Below are 13,717 nucleotides of genomic sequence, written 5' to 3'. Positions count from 1 at the left end.
TCTCTCTCTCTCTCTCTCTCTCTCTCTCTCTCTCCCTCTCTCTATCTATCTCTATCTCTATCTCTATCTCTCCCCTCTTCTCACATCTCCTCCCCAACACACACACACACACTCCACCTTCTCCCACAAACTAGTACACATCCCAGGGACATCAACCAAACACATTATAACAAACTACAATAAAACTAGGCACAGATCATTATATCCAGGCAGAACAAGGTAACCCAGTAGGAAATAAATGATGTTACAAATATGCAAAGGATCATGGACAGTCCCTGCTGCCATTATTAAGATTCCCACAAGAATATCCACCTTTTGGTCAGAATATAAATGTCCAGATCCTAGGTGAGACCTCTACCCGCCCCTTGTTCTTTTCTAGTCCCCATGCATCCTGGTCAGAGGTTTCTGTGGGTTATGTTCTCCTAGTGTGTCCCTGACCCTTCCTGTCCCTCCAAATTTCTGCCATGTCCTTCATGTCACTCCTGTGCTGCACCTAATGTTTAGCTGTGCAACCCTGCATCTGCTAACATTAGTTGCTGAATGAAGTCTCACTGGTCACTTTGAAGATGATTCAGCTAGGATCTGGTCTCAGAACACACTGCAGGTAGTACTGACTATAGGTCCAAGGTTTCATGGCTGGGTTGGTGTCCTAATCCCTCTATTTGAGGCCTTGCCTGATTATAGAAGACAGAAGTTTCAGATTCTATGTTTCCCATTACTATGAAGTTTTTGTACTTTGCACTCTTGAATCACCAGGGCCAGTGAATGTAAAGGTTTGCATAGTGGGATTTCAGAAACATTGTTAAGGCCAATTTTCAGGCCAAAGAACCTGACATTTTACTTGTACAGCATTTATTGTTCAAAGTAGAAAACCTGAAAAAGCACTATTTAACAAATTGTATTTTTCCTTGTAATTTTAATTCATTTGGTAATGGCATAAGGGACTTCGTAAGTTTTAATGGAAAAATTTGGAAAAATCCTATTCAATCATATTAATTTAGATAACTGAAACATTTTTATAGCACAAAAAATAGGGATGCTATGCTGTGGTAGGTTAAAATATTTTCAGAAAAAATTTATTGTAAATTATGTATTTTAGTTACAAAAAATATATGTTTATTATAATACAAGACTAATCAAGGTTTATGTGTTTAATAATATATTACAGGCAAATGAATATGTACTATTACATATTTTAGATATACAACACACATCTCTGTAGAAATAAGTGTACAAATTAAAACATATAAACAGAGTCTACTCTGGCTCCCTTTACTGCCTGGAGAAAACTTTGGGGAAAGGAACATTATGTGCCCTGATTTCCCTCCATGAGTTAAAACTGGAGAATTTACTTATCTTTTCTTTGGATTTAGATTTATTTTCCATCTAACTAAAATGATGAATGTCCAGTAAACGTTTGTTGATTGATTAAAAGACTACAGACCTGAAATTAAGCTAATAGGAGAATTACTGCTTAATGGTCTCTTGCTCATCATTTCTTGGAGGGGATTTTGAAAAGAGACTAGCTGTATCTTGGGTAATATATATATATATATATGTATATATATATATATATATATATATTATTTTATATATATATTTTATATATATATATATTATATATATATATTTTGCTAATATCTACTTTTTAGTAAGTACATACCATGCACATCCTTTGGGCCTGAGTTACTTCACTCAGGATGTTATTTTCTAGTACCATCCATTCCCCTACAAAACTCAGGATGTCTTTGTTCTTAATAGCTGAGTAGTATTCTATTGTGTAAATGAACCACATTTTCTGTATCTAGTTATATATTATGAGACAACAAGGTTGTTTCCAGCTTCTGACTATCACAAACAAGGTCACTATAAGCATAGTGGAACATGTGCTCCTGTGGCATGGTGGGGCATCTTTTGGGTATATTCCCAAGAGTGGTATAGCTGGGTCTTCAGGTAGATTTCCAATTTTCTGAGGATCTCCAGATTGATTTTCAGAGTGATTATACGAGTCTACAATCCTACCACCTCTTTCACCACATCCTCTCCAACATGTGTTATCACCTGTGATTTTGAGCTTAGTAATTCTGATTGGTGTAAGGTAGAATCTCAGGGGCATTTTGATTTTACATTTTTCTTATCACTAAGGACTTTGAACATTTCTTTAGGTGCTTCTCAGCCATTTGAGTTTCTTCAGTTGTGAATTCTCAGTTTAGTTCTATACCCTATTCTTTGATTGGGTTGTTTGGTTTTTTGGTGATTATATTCTTGAGTTCTTTATATATTTTGGATATTAGCTCTCTATCAGATATCAACAACTGGAAGGGCCCAAGTGAGAATGCCTTAGTCCCACTTGGAAGAGAGAAGAAAGTAATCACAAGTGGGGATGGAGGGAGAGACTAAAGAGGGAAAGTAGACAGGGGAGGGGCAGGGAGTTGCAGAGGAGAGGTTAACCTGATTTGGTAATGGGTGAGGGAAAAGGTCTGAAGCCCTCAGGGCCAACAGAAAGAATGGAAACAGGCAACCTCAGGAAATAGAAGGTTGGTAGGGATCCTCCTGAATGCACCAGGTAGGAAATAGAAGGTTGATGGGGATCCTTCAGAATGCACCAGAGACCTGGGAGGTAAGAGACTCTAGGGAATCAAAGGGAGGGACCTTAGATGAAATGCCTAAGAGTAGGGAAAGGGAACTTAAAGAGCCCACCTCCAGCAGGAAGACAGGGCATCAAGTGAGGGAGGGGATTGCCATCACACAGTCATATCTCTGACCCATAATTGTTCCTGTCTGAAAGAATTACGGGGATGGAAATGGAGAGGAGCCTGAGGAAATGAAGGCCCAGCAACAGGCCCAAAGTGAGATCCAGTTCAAAGGGAGGTCCCAAGGCCTGACATTATTACTGAGTGTATGGAGCTCTTACTAAAAGGGACCTAGCATAAGAACACTCTGGAAGACCCAACAAGCAGCTGAAAGAGTCAGATGCATATATTTACACCCAACCAATGGACAGAAGCAGCTGACCCCTGTTGTTGAATTAGAGAAGGCTGAAAGAAGATGAGAAGGGTGATCCTGTAGGAGGATCCTGTAGCATTCTCAATTAATCTGGACCACTGAGATCTCTTAAGCACTGGACCACCAAACAGACAGCATACACCAGCTGATATAAGGCCCCCACAAATATACATACAGTAGAAGATTTCCATGTCTGTGTTCTTTCAGAGATGATGCACCTGACTCTCAAGAGATTGGAGGCCCCAGAGAGTTTAGAGTTCAGGTGGGGTGGGGAATGGGGGCATCCAGGTGGAACAGGGGGTCGGGAGGAGGTGTGGGATGTGGAACAGTCAGAGGGTGGATGGTGGGGTGGGGAATGGAATGTGGAGTATAAAAAATTAAATTAATTTTTTAAAAAAGAAAAGAGAGTAGCTTATGACTTCATATTTGAATTGATAGTAATCTAAACCTTAGAAAGACATCTTGTGCCATTTGACATTGCAAAGTTCAATTCCAGTACACCTTGTCTTGGCAGGAATCCCAAATGTAGAAAATGTTCAGCTGCTTTATAAAATTAGTAAGGTTAATTTAGATTTTGTTATATAAATGACAGCAGAGTCAAAAAAACCACACATGACATCTACTCAATTAGGACAAGCATGAACCTTGAAGAAAATTACTTCCTTTTTTCAATTTTTTAATAATCTCTTTTCTTGCAATCATCCCTTCTCATCTCTTATAAAATGGATATTTCAAAACAGAGAATACTCACATCCTATAGCAGTGAAGTTACAGTCATCTTCAAGTAGATACAATGTACTTCCACTTAAGTAGAGTGTGCTAGGATTAGTTACATATGGAGAATTGACTTTTGCTCCTCAGCTATATCTGTTCATGGAAAATCTGTTAGATTTATGGTGCCTATTTTTTTTACAATGCCCCCAAACAATCGAGAACCATAGTGTCATGAACTGAAAATTACTATGGATACATAGAGAGATATTCAACACTTAACTTCTCACCTGAAAGAATGACTTCTAATCTTTAGTGTAAGCAGCAAGTTAGTAATAGTTTCTGATGCTGGCCACTAAAATTATATGAACTCACAGGTAGTTCAACATGATGTTCATTACTAGTTTGCAATATAGAAGACAACTAACTGTATTTGTGTGTATATGTTTACACAAGGCTGTTTGTATATGTAGTGCTATTTGGGACAAAACATAACCATAACATTAGTATTAAAAACAAGACAAACAGATTATAAAATTTTACAAAAGACATCATGGAGTTTAAAATGAAAATACCGCTATAATGTTGCTTAAATTTGGGTTGGGAATGAGATTTCAGGTGGATTCCTATAGTTTATTCCTGTAGTTTGCTTCATGTCCTACTTCCAATTATCCATACTTTTCTCTTTATAAATCAATTAGATGGATAATTTTTCTTTGTCTGATTATATAAAATGAGATTGTGGAAGGAACACATTGACTTCATTTTTGCATCTTACTGTGTTAAAATTTGCAATAAAGTTGAGTCTTCCCATAACTGTTAATGACAACAAGTCCAGTACAGTGATATCTTGTATGCTGCAGAGAGCGTGCTGAGTAAGAGAAGAAAGGAGCTGAGTTTTCTTTGTGCATGGGAACGATGACTTGATCTTTTAGGCTCTGACTAGTGCTGGTGAAGACACAAAACAATTCTCAGCCCTACTACATCTGAGAGCCAAAGTCATAGTCAGAGAGGTCTTGAACTCACTTTAGTCATTAAGAGTTTGATATATCAGTCAAATATGATGACTTAAAATATCTAAGATTTGAAGATGCACCATCTTAAGACAAAGAAGACCTCAAAGAGAAGTATCCATTGCTTGTCAAAAGGATCAAATTTCTGGACTGCTTTCCATTGCTCACCCCTTACATGCACAAATTACACTAACAAACTAAGAATGCCATCCCAAGTGGAATATGTTATGTTGTGAAAGAATCTCAAAAGCTTCTCATGTGCAAGTGTCATGCTGGAATCACCTTTTGCATTTGTCTTTATGGTTTTATTTTATATTGAACAAAAGTATAATCTTCAAGTAATAGGCAGCCTTATAGTACTTCTTAATTCTTAGCTTGTCAGAGCCTGCCCATACATACTCACAATCCTCTCCTCATCTCTACCTTCACTCAAGCCAAGCCTCATCCCTGTTTGTACCATTCTATCTTAATGTACTCCTTTAATATTCACACTGCGTATGTTCTCTGTCCACCCTCATTGTTTAAACTTGCCTTCTCTTTTTATCAGTGCATTTCTATTTCCCTAGCCTTTAGCCATTCTCCACCCTACATATCTTATCCCCATTAGTTGGTATATAATTTGGGTAATTATCTCAAACAATCTCTCATTGCATGAAATAAGAATATGCCCTAAGTTTAAAGATGGCATATCCCAGAGTGTGTTCTGGACAACTAGGGTTCCTAAAAGCCTTCATTGTTAAAATGTACTCCAAATTTCTTTCAAAACAAATCACTTAATCTGATATCCCAAAAGTATTTTTGACTAGCTTATCCTTCGCTTTTTTTTTTTTTCATGGAAACACACTTTGATGCATATCTAGCTAGTGTTTGTTGTGATTTACATTGGGAAAGTAATATTTCTTCTTTTTTTTATTAGCTTAGGTGGACTACATAGTTTGTCTCCCAAGCTATTTGTTTTTTCAGTAAGTGATTTTTCTCCTCAAATTTCTAAATATAGAAGCCGAGGCTGTAATATGCTTCAACTTTATGTGCATTGTTGAGCACAGGACATAACCAGCTTAGAAGTTTCTTAAAATCACCCAGAGCCACTCAAAAAGCCACCTCCTTCCACATCTTACCTTGTATTACTCGCCTTTGCTGGCTATTACTTCATGATATTTCTTGTGTCTTTCCTTCTTTTTCCTGCAGTTTAGAGCACAGGGATTCTTTCCCTCCATTAGCTTCCAAGGAATAAAATACAAACAGAATACAAATATGTAAAAAACAATAAAGTATATGATGTTTTCATTTCTACGATCCCATAAACCAGCATTAATGTGTAAATACTGTCAGGGAATTCAGAAGGAAATATCTATGGAAGTTACACAAATATGACAGCAACTATAAATAGGAATAATGTCATATCTGTAAAATATTGATCATAAAATGTTCAGAGTATATGGTAATGTGTACATAAATTATGAAAATAAAAACTTCAATAAAACAGTTTAAAAATTGCTTCATTAAAATGTTTTGTCACTGAACTTAATATTGTTCAGAATTCACTTTTCTGAAAAAAAATAGAACCTTAGCAAAAGTCTTATAATTTTAATTTATTTGGAAAGCAAATGTGCATATCTTTTCTATGTCTTCTGAAGAACATAACATTAGACTTTTTTAGTTCTTATTTTTGAGAATTTCTTCTTCCTCTCTCTCCCACTCCATTCATCTAGTGTCCCCATTCTCTCAGTTTAAGTCTCTCAATTCAAGTCTATTTAAGTCTGTTTAATCCTTGTCAATTCATCATCTCTTATTTTTTATTATTCCATAAATATATATATGTATATTCCATATATACATATGCACAAAGCCTACAAATTCCACTTACTGTTGACAATATACATATATGTGTGTGTGTGTGTGTGTGTGTGTGTGTGTGTGTGTATTAGAGCCGAGTAATGAGATCAGGAAAGCTTTCAGAATGTAACTGGAAAAATTCAAATCCCCCTCCATTAGTAATCCTTTATTGCCTGTAACTCTTCCAGTAGGGATAAAACTTTGCAGTTTTCCACAACCACATTTGCATGCTACCTGGACGTGTTGCTAGGTAAAATTTGTGTAGTTAACAATTTGGTTACAGTTTCATATATATAACTCCCAAGTTATGACTAGAGGACGCTATTTCTCAGCAGGTGTCCTGACTCTCTGCTTCTTACAGTCTTTCTGCCACTTTGTCTATGATGTTTCCTGAGCGTCAGGTCTAGGAATATACTGTAGTTGAAACATCTGGGGTTGGAATTCTAATCATCTATTCTTTGTGTTTAAGGCGTTGAACCCTCTTCTAGTCTCCACCTGATACAGAAAGAATCTTCTTTGGTGTGCAGCAAGAGTTGCACTTACATGTAGCTATATAAATATTGAATAAGGGTAAATATTGAGACTACTAATACAATATATTGTTTGAGGCAACACCTGTAATTTGTTCTCCTCCTGCATCTGTATCCTCTCCAGATACAAGAAATTGACTAAATTTACAGTACTAGGCATGAGTCCCCAATTGTTGATTGGAATCCCCAAGATAAAATGTCACTATGTCCTCATTGAACTTAACTTTTCAGTCTTGCCAGACTTCTGTGTCATGGGCTTCAATGTGAATTATGACTATTAGTTGGTTTACTCCCTTGGCACTTTGAATAGCACCTTCAGATACTATGAAAGTTAGCCCCTACTGAGGATATTTTCTCACTTCTGGTAATACAAATGTTATAACATCTAACTAGAGATGCCATTATAGATCTTTCATTAACAAGGACAGTTACAGTAATGCATAATGAGACATATTTTAATTAATAAATTAAATATTTTTAAAATATTCAGATTTCTAATAAGTTTGATGTCTTTGTCTTTTTTGATGTTTTATTCTTGAAAATCTTTATTTCCTAATATTACTTCTCTAGAGAGTACTCATGCAGCTAATGAGTATTTGTTTTATGTTCACACTAAATCCACTGGTATTTAGTGTCATGAGAAATATGTTTTAAAATGGCATTAGTTTCTATACAAGGACTTGAAGTAAGAAGAGTATTATATGATGATGATGATGATCCTTGTTTTAGACTATTATTGCTCATATATTTCCCACATACATCTTAAATTAATAAGATGTTATCTCTTAGAATTACACTGTAAAGGAAACACTGTACTTTGAAAATTTAAGTAAAATTTCAAACTCTATATACCTAGTAAATATTACACTTACATTTCAAATTGAAGCTATTTGTTTAGCTGTTGTTTTGGACTTTATGGTAACCAGCAGAGTTAAATGTTAGGAACAAAAGGAAAGGGCTCAAGGGAACAATAGAAACAAAACAGTATGTTTCCACTCCTTCTTTGGTGTGTGTGTGTGTGTGTGTGTGTGTGTGTGTGTGTGTGTGTGTAAATTCCCAGTGTTTTAAACAAATATTCTACCATTGAGTTGTTCTATATTATGCATCAAAATCTAATTCTTCAAAAGATCTCATCCATCATCTCATCCTTGAAAGATTCTTTGACTTTCTGACTCCATCTGGATAATCCCTTATGAGAGCTTATTAAATTGTGGATGCTTTACATTCTTCACTATGGCTTGCTTCCTCTTACTAGCTCCTCTACATACATGTTCATGATGTCATGTTTGCACAAATGCCCATTAAATTCTAAGGACATTCCTATGGTATGATTTGTTTTTCCTTCAATTTATTCTCACATCATTCAGACACTTAACAAATATCTTCTGCATTCTATTTAAGTCTGTTCTTCACAGCATGCCATTTTCATGTTCACCTACCACACACATATCACACATGGTAGATTCTCAGGGTTAGTCAGTCATCTTTGCCTGACAGAATCAATAATGTACTAAAAATTACTTTACAATTGCATTGAGAGAACCCTATATAACAGAAAGATTTTATACATAGCAAATTGTATTTTGATAATCAGATTTCATTGATAACTTGCCTTAAAAACTAATGTCAATCTACATATAGGGGTATATACTAGTTATGCTTAGTGTGTAGAGAGACTATATTAGTTATATTTAGCATGTATAGGATGTCATATGTTAATTTTATTTGAAGATGTTGATGTCTCTTGTACAATTTTTGCTAATGTATTCTAGGAAGGAAAGTACTTCATAATTTATACTAATTCTTGTTTGTTCTTTTAAATGGTATTTGATTTTTTACTGGTTAGTGTCAAATATGCATTAATATAAAATGTCAAAAATAAAAATATACTATAACAGATTATTTTTGTGTTGCATTAAATTTCTAAAACATGCAATTATTTCATATTTACTAATTAATAAGAAAAAGGGAATTATTTTCCAATGCAGTAACAATATATTAAATATACTTATGTTCATGGTCCAAAAGATTGTCTGTGCTAAGATGGCTTAACATAGAAACACCTAGAGAGAATTATGTTTAGAAAAGTTATGCCTGCTAGAAGAAGCAAGCCTCATAACATTATTGATCCACTAAGAAACAAACAATATTTATCTCCTTGTTTATAAACCAAGGCACGTCTTTCCTTCAGCCAGCCTTTCCCACAGGGACCATTCGATTTTCAACAGGGATTTTATTATTTCAACTAATTTGGAGACTACCTTTGTCCCTTAGTCAGGTGATTTCCCATCCATCACTAAATTTAAAGTAGATAAGTTTTATCCTTATTCAATTTAATTACCAGCTCCAATATAAAAAGAAAAGACTTCCAATGTGAGGCAGTGGTGTGTTCAGACAACCTGGGCCCAGTTGAGAACAGGTCTGGAACCCCGGAACCCCAGTGAGGAATTTCTGCCTACAAGAGACAGAAGGAGTTCCGACATGACTCCTGGGTCCCTGCTCCTGTTTCAGTCCCAACCTCCCACAACTGCCCCCACAGGAGATGTATGTTTTGTCACATAGACAACGCCCCAAGCTCCTAACATTCTAGCTGGACCCTACCCCAATCATCTGACCATAGCCAGGTATGCCCCATCCCATAGACAGATAGCCCCACCTCACAATATAAGGTGCGGTTCCCCTCCTCCCTCTCTTGTTCTCTTGCCCTCCTCTCTTTCTTGCTCTCCCCTCTCTCTTGCTTTCTCTCTTGCTCTTTTCTTCTCTTGCCCTCTCTCTTCTTCTCCTCTCCTCTCTTTCTTCTCCTTTCTCTCTCTCTCCACATGGTCATGGCCAGCCTCTTCTCTCTTTTCTATAATAAAATATCATGACTATGCAGCAGCAGCAGCAGCAGCAGCAGCAGCAGCAGCAGCAGCAGCAGCGAGACCCGGACTCACATTCCAAGTTCAGGGTCTACTCTTCAGTACCTACAGAAATTTCTTAGTGTCATGTTATGTGTATCACTGCCCTTGTGCCAGTGCCTCCAGCACCTCTTGCCAACATCCATTAACCATTCACTAAAGACAATAGTTGTTTCTAGTGACGTCAACTGAAAAATTCAATCTGTTTGCTCTCATGGGAGTACTTCCAAGCAAATATTAGATAAACAGACATAGTTAAAGTACATGCCCAAGTGCTCCTCCAATGTACATTGGAAATACAGTCTCTACATGGACCCAAGGAGTTATTCACAGTAGATCCCTCCTGATTCAGAGTTTAGAGATTAAAGGGGACACATGATTACTAAATATAGAGATCAAAGTAACAAAACATAGTTTCAATGATGACTGCAGGTTCTTCATATGCTAGATTTCTATAATTTTTGTGTATGTTACTACCTTAAATCTTTGTTTCCATGCAGAAATACACAAACTACTGGAAATTAATTTGTTTGATACCACACGCTATGGGACTTACCCTAGTATTAATTGAGAAGTTTGATGGAAAGACCTAATTCAGGGCATAAAAGATGAAAAATATTAGGGATATACAACAGACTTACATGGAAGTTTATGTGTTCAAAGGTGAAAGACTGGTCAAAGTGGCAGTTAATAAGATTATGCAGATTGAGTCAGGAGCAAGCTTGTAAGCAATTTAATGAATCAGGCACTAGTAGCTGTGTTATTGCTATAAATATAGCTTTCTAAAAAGAAAGCTATGTATATTGAGATAATCATACACATTTGAGAGCCTGTGGTATTTCATCAGGCAACTATCACCAGTATACATATAATCTTATAATGGTATGTATGGGAATCTGACAAAAAAGAAAGAAAGAAAAGAGTTTTTGTGGTCCAAACTTTGGAAATCACAGATACAAACTCAAAACAATGAGCAACTATCATCTTATTACTGAAAATAATCCATGGTTAATAAAATGTATCACAATCAAATGCCTATTGACCCCAAAGAAGTTTGGTATTAAACACACTAAAAAAATATTCTAACAATAGTGGCATACACCTTTAATCCCAGCACTTGGGAGGCAGAGGCAAATAGATTTCAGAGGTCAAGGCCAGCCTGGTCTGCAGAGTGAGTTCCAGGACAGCCAGGACTACACAGAGAAAACCAAAAAAAAAAAAAAAAAAAAAAAAAAAAAAAAAAAAAAAAAAAAAAAAAAAAAAAAAAAACCAAAAAAGAAAAAAAAAGTTCTAACAGGAAATGTATTAGCATTGAATATGGCAAGAAAAGAGATGCAGACTCGGAAGCTCTGGCCATTTCCTCAGTCAGTGCTTGATGGAGACTGGACAATTTCACAAATAAAGGAAAGAAGAACCAACAAGAAATAAATAATCTCCATGACAAAAGTGAGTTTACTTTGGATTTTGACAAGAATTGGGTATAGCCATGTATATGGAATCTAATGAGGAGTGGAGACGAATTGCTTCAAGCTGTGAACAAGGAAGTGCTCATGGAGAGGCTGTTGACTTAAATTTTAAACTTTCTACTTAGAAAAAATAATCTCTCTCTCTCCTCTCCTTTCATTTATTCTATTTTCTCTCAGTGTCCTTCTTTCTGCCTTTGTTTCTCTTCCTCTCCATTCTACTGGATTATCCTTTTCCCTAACTCCCAGATAGTCACAGTGGGAATTTATGTTTACTCTTATAGCTGTGATAAACTATCATCCTTGCATTATATCTACCAAAAGATTATGTGGTACAAAGTACAGATGCATATATTCCTGTTACATGACCAAGTGGATACTCTCCTTATCTTACACTTGGCTCTATCCTGATGACTGTGCCATAAACTTAAATACCTTAATTTAAAGGCTATTTAAAATACCTTATCTACCAAGCATAGCAAATGAGTACACTGCTGACTCCAGATCATTACTTTCACAATCACCTCACTGTCTGGAACCTAAGGCTCATCTCAGCTGACAAGAATCATGGAAAAAGGTTGCATATCATATTTTTAAAATTATTCTGCTAAATGGACAGAGTATCAAGTTGTCCTCAAATGAATGTGTCAATTCTCAGGGTAGTGCTGCTCTTAGCCTTCTAAGAAGATATTTGTGCAGTTGTCAGCAGTGAAAGGAGAGATGAACTAATGCTCAAATTCTGGGAATTCTTTCTGTGGAGTTCATGCACTTCCAAAACTGATTTCCCCATGAGTTCTAGTTTAAATGCTCTGTGAAAAATGGCATTTCTATACTATTATTCCCACCTCAAAGTGCAGGGACCATCCCAGAAGAAGAGACAAAATGATTCTTAGAGACACTGATAAGGGATTTCTGCAATGAAACAGTGTCTTCTGGCCATGACAGAAGGCTGCAATTATGAACTCACAGTGGCTGTTATTGCAAGCACAAGGTCAAGGCAGTCAGCATTCCACTATGGAGAGAGAAGGGGCTCATGAATCAGGACCCCTAGCTAAGGAGCTTTTGACATCTCATGGTTTATAGAGAAAGGAAGAAGCAATTTCCATTAAGAGTGAGGTTCCTGGTAGGTGAACCATCCTTTAGGGGATGCCCCACACCTATATATATATACAGATAACACAATTGATCTCAGTTGGTTAAAACTTTAAAACTTTAAAAGAAGATAAGAAATCAGGAAAAGTTAGTAGATGAGTGACTGACAGCAGTTAGGGGGAGAAAAGGCTGAATAGGATTAAATTACATTGCAAGTATGTTTTAAATCATATCAAAATATCAAATATTTTCATCATATGATTAATAAAATATTTCATTTTAAATGAATAAAAGTACAAAATCCATGCTTAGTTTCTACTCAATGCATATGTCTTCATTCCACTCTAAAGTTTAAAAGAGTAGAGCTATATTGTCTTAATAATCTAGAGCACATGAATTGTATTTTCGAGACCTGATTTGTTATGTGTATATTTATCTAAAAACAATTGTCATGACTCCAATTGTACCTATCCATAGGACATGAACAGACAATGTCAATATTTCAGCCTTTGTTTTTAGCTGCAATGAAATTTAAGTAGAACTTTAAAAACACTTCTTTTTTTTCCTTTTTTAATTAGATGTTATCTTTATTTACAATATCTCTTTTGCCAGGTTCCCCTCCAAAAACATAAAAATAAAATAAAGTAAAATAAAAGAAGAAAAACTAAAATAAACCCCTGTTCCCTCCCCCCCACCACCTCCTGCTTACTGGCTCTGGCATTCCCCTACACTGAGGCATAGAACCTTCACAGGGCCAAGGGCCTCTCCTCCCATTAATGACCAATTTGGCCATCCTCTGCTGTACATATGGTGCTGGAGCCATTAGTCCCCCCACTTCTAAAACTGACTTTTTTGACTACGAACATCTACTTCTGTATTGGCCAGACCCTGGCAGAGGCTCTCAAGGGACAGCCATAATAGGCTTCAATTAGCAAGCACATCTTGCCCTCTCCAATCATTTGGGTTTGGTGTCTGCTGTTGGGATGCATCCTTAGGTGAGATAGTCTCTGCATGGCCTTTCCTTCAGGCTCTGCTCCACTCTTTGTCCCTTCATTTCTTTTAGATAAGAACACCCCAGAGCTCAACCAATACAGATGTGTATGCTCTCAACTAACCAACGGACTGAGCATGGGGACCCCAATGGAGGAGTTAGGGGAAGGACTGATGGA

General features: G+C 36.4%; 1 protein-coding gene and 1 long non-coding RNA gene across 43 annotated transcripts in view; one reads left to right on the top strand and one right to left on the bottom strand.

Moving 5' to 3' along the window:
* Positions 1 to 12,349, bottom strand: part of LOC116096172 — an 18,571-nt gene extending 6,222 nt beyond the window's left edge. Inside the window, exons 1-4 of one of the 2 annotated variants that reach the window (XR_004120873.1) lie at positions 12,302 to 12,343; positions 10,550 to 10,582; positions 9,438 to 9,551; positions 5,849 to 5,950 (exon numbers count right to left, since the gene is read on the bottom strand). This is a non-coding gene — a long non-coding RNA (uncharacterized LOC116096172). Of the gene's footprint in view, positions 1 to 5,848; positions 5,951 to 9,437; positions 9,552 to 10,549; positions 10,583 to 12,301 lie in introns of both variants that reach the window. The other variant, XR_004120874.1, reaches the window with a different exon arrangement.
* The window catches only part of Ptprd (protein tyrosine phosphatase receptor type D), a 2,240,535-nt gene that overhangs the window by 329,506 nt on the left and 1,897,312 nt on the right, over positions 1 to 13,717 (top strand). The gene's annotated exons all lie outside the window — the stretch shown is intronic.

Source organism: Mastomys coucha, unplaced genomic scaffold (genome assembly GCF_008632895.1).
Source record: "Mastomys coucha isolate ucsf_1 unplaced genomic scaffold, UCSF_Mcou_1 pScaffold18, whole genome shotgun sequence".
NCBI lineage: Eukaryota > Metazoa > Chordata > Mammalia > Rodentia > Muridae > Mastomys > Mastomys coucha.
The sequence above is the reverse complement of the archived record's forward strand: the minus strand, read 5'-3'. Positions and strand labels throughout refer to the sequence as shown.